Genomic DNA, 3268 nt, shown 5'->3' with positions numbered 1-3268 from the left:
TGAGATGGCTGGGCCCAGGGAGGAGCGGGCCACACAGACATGCAGCTTGGCCTTTCCCGCGTTCCTCTCCCCAGCCTTGTCATCACAATAAAGCCATTTTACCCAGCCCCTTACTCTGACACTTCAAATTCTGTGGACGGCTGGGAGAATGACAATTGAGGGTCCCCGCGTAATTAAGGGGATGGAGTGCAGGGCAGGATGCAAACAACAGAAGGGGCAGCCAGAGCCAATAAGGGCTGTAAAGGGAAACAATGGCAGGTACTTCTGTACCCAATCAGAGAAAAGGTCTCCGGGCAGCCTACGTGGTGACTAGTGCTGCTTCTCTCCTCAGGATACAGCCACCCACAGTTAGGGCTGCCCCAAAAGTGGGGGCCAGGAAGCCAGGACTACAGGGAACAAAGCCAGTGGCTGAGAGAAGAGACCAGCTGGGACCCTAGACAGACACAGGCAGTGTCAAGGGCTTCAGATCCCCACAACTGGGACAAGAGAAAGCCAAGGCCCTCATCTGTCACCTCTGTGTTTTCCCCAGAGCCCCCAGGACAGAACCTGACACATGGTAGATGCTCTATAAACACGGTGATTTTGTTGTTAACAAGGAGAGATGGAGGAAGGGAAGCGGCCTCAGCAATGGAGAACGTGTTGGAAATTATGCTCCCGACCCCCAAGGAGGGGGCAGAGCAGAACACAGAGTCCTAATTTGGGGAACTAAAGTGCCAGGCTGGGCTGGGGGGATCTGCAGTGACAGACCCCCTCCATCTAAGACTGAGAAGTAGTTCCTCTCAGGGGCCCCAAGCTGATGCTGACATAATCGGCTGGCGGTGCCCTCCCTCCCTGTCACGTGGCCTAAGCCTTCCTTAACAATGGTGTTCCCCGTGGAGGGGGCAGGGGGAGGGCTCCGTGGAAAAGCTGGGACACAGGGATGTCATAAAATAACCCAGAAAAAGCCAAAGTCAGAAAACAGGGAAAACAAAGGATTCAGGGGCCTGGATTCTCGGTCTCGTCTCCTTGAAAACGTCTCTCCCGGACCCCCCCAACCCCCCCGGAGCCAGATACTGTGGCCCAGTCCCTTGACTCCTTTTCAGACCCCTCTCCTCTGGAAACACGGTTTCTCTTCTTCTCCAGGTCTCCCCTGGGATCTGGGTGTGATCCCCGCTGACACAGGCCATGCGGGCTCTCCCACCCCCACCTCCATATCTACATTTTGCTTCTACAAAGGGGTCCAGCGCCCCAGCAGCCCCCGCCTGCTCTCAAGGCCCCCGGTCATCCCGCCTCACAGTCCCCACAGTAACCGGGGCCCGCTGCCGTCAATGGAGGAGAGGGGGCGGGAGAGAGCGGTGACGTCAAAGCGGAGGAAGAGGGCGGAGCGAGGCAGCCGGGGAATGTGGGACAGGGAGGCTGGAAAGGCAGCGGTTTGGGAGGCGGCCAGCCCGAGAGGGCGGCGGCCAGCGCACTTGGGAACATCATGTTCTCTTGGCCGGTGGCCCAGGACATGCACCCAGCCCGGGCGCCTCCCCCAGCCAAAGACAGCCATCCTGTCCCAAAGCCAGGGATTCCTGGAGAGAGGATTAGGAGGAAGGGGTCCCCCGCCCCTACGCCTGGCTCTCTCCCCGAGACTCGCATCCGCCCGTCCCTCGGCTCGTTCGCACCGCTGGCACTGGCTTCCCCGTCGCCCCCCCCTCCCCAAACTGTACACATCTGCTGGCCCAGTCCCAAAGAGCTAGGGCGGGGAAGTTGGAGGCCCAGGTTCTGCGAGAGCACGCGCACCTTTGCTCCCTCCCCGAGGCCCCCCTCTGAGCCGGAATCTCTCGTTACTATGGCAGCGGAGGGAGAGGAGGAGGGGCAGGGAGAAGAATGGGTCTAGGATGAGGAAATCAAACTAGGACAGAGCAAGTGGCCCAGCCTGGGGCCTCGATCCTGCAAGAGGGATACACGGGTGGAATGAGGGTTTGGGCTGGTGCCTGACGACCAGAAGAACCGGGAAGAGGGAAATGGGGAGGGAGTCACCAACACTTGGCGCAAAAGCTTGAGAATGAGAATATAATTCCCAACCACAGCATTCCTGTCGCTGTTGTTTTGATATCCTACTGCCATTTTTTTTTCTTTTTAGCGAAACACACACGAAAACATGAGGCATCGTGCTAAGGACTACAGTATATTCTCTTATTTAATCCCCAGCACCACCCCGTGAGATGGGTATTATTATCCCCATTCCACACAGTTACTAAACCTGCCTCCTGATATGTTCTCAGGCTCTTAACAAACGGGGCCCAGGGGCCAAATCTGAGCTCTGATAGTGGCCTGTCATTCTGGCGTCTTATCCTTTGGGAACCTGGGAATCCGGGCCTCTCAAATATCCAGCCGATTCCAAGTTTGGTGCCTGGGACACAGGCTCCATCCAGTCCCTCCGCTCCCTGGGCCCGGTCTCAGACGTTCGGTCTGCACTCCCCACATGCTCCCAGTCATCTCAGCCCGGGTTTACACACGCTCCCAAAGTCCTTGAGGTCACCCTAGCGGCCACCAGCCCCAGGGGTCTCCTACGAACCTCAGGCCTGTTTGTGCAGAGAGCAGAGCACCCCGTTGGTGCCTGCTCACCCCCAGGAGCTCCAGATGACGCGTGCAGACACAATCTGCACAACACCGTCCTCCCTCCCAGGACTCAACAGTTGTACTGCACCTCTACTCCCGGGGGCAGGGGCGGCTCCGAGGCCCAACCCCTCCTCTTTAGACAAGAGAAAGACCATCTGAGCCCCAATGGGACTGGCTCGGAGTCACGCAGATCACCTCGCCACCCTCTAGCACCTGCCCTACCGGCGCCTCCCTCCGGCCCCCGAGTCCCGCTCTTTCAAGTGCTTAAGGCGCCCTATGCAAACAGTAGCCAAGCACTGGGACGGCCCCCACCCACCTTCAGGGATCCCCGTCCCCACACCACCCGCGCGTGCCCCACCCTCCCAGGAACCCCTGGACCAGTCGGGATCCAGGTACCTAGGGCGCTGAGGAATGTGTCCGGTGTCCCAGCCTCCCGCCCTCGTCCGTCGAGGGCTGCGGAGTTCGCGCTCCCACTCCCCGCCAACCGTCAGAGCTCCCAACCGCGGCGATCCTGCATTCGCACGACCCTCCCCCAACTCCGTTGACAGCGCCCCTGAAAGAACACAGCGGCCGGGAGAGGCGCGCGCTGACCGCCGCCCACCTCCCCCCGCGCGCGAGCACTCACCCTCCGCATGCGCAGGGAGGCTACGGCGGCTTCCCCGCCCGGGCGCCAGCGCCCCGG

Source organism: Crocuta crocuta, unplaced genomic scaffold (assembly GCF_008692635.1).
Source record: "Crocuta crocuta isolate KB4526 unplaced genomic scaffold, BGI_CrCroc_1.0 scaffold139, whole genome shotgun sequence".
Taxonomy (NCBI): Eukaryota; Metazoa; Chordata; class Mammalia; order Carnivora; family Hyaenidae; genus Crocuta; species Crocuta crocuta.
This window is presented reverse-complemented; position numbering follows the sequence as displayed.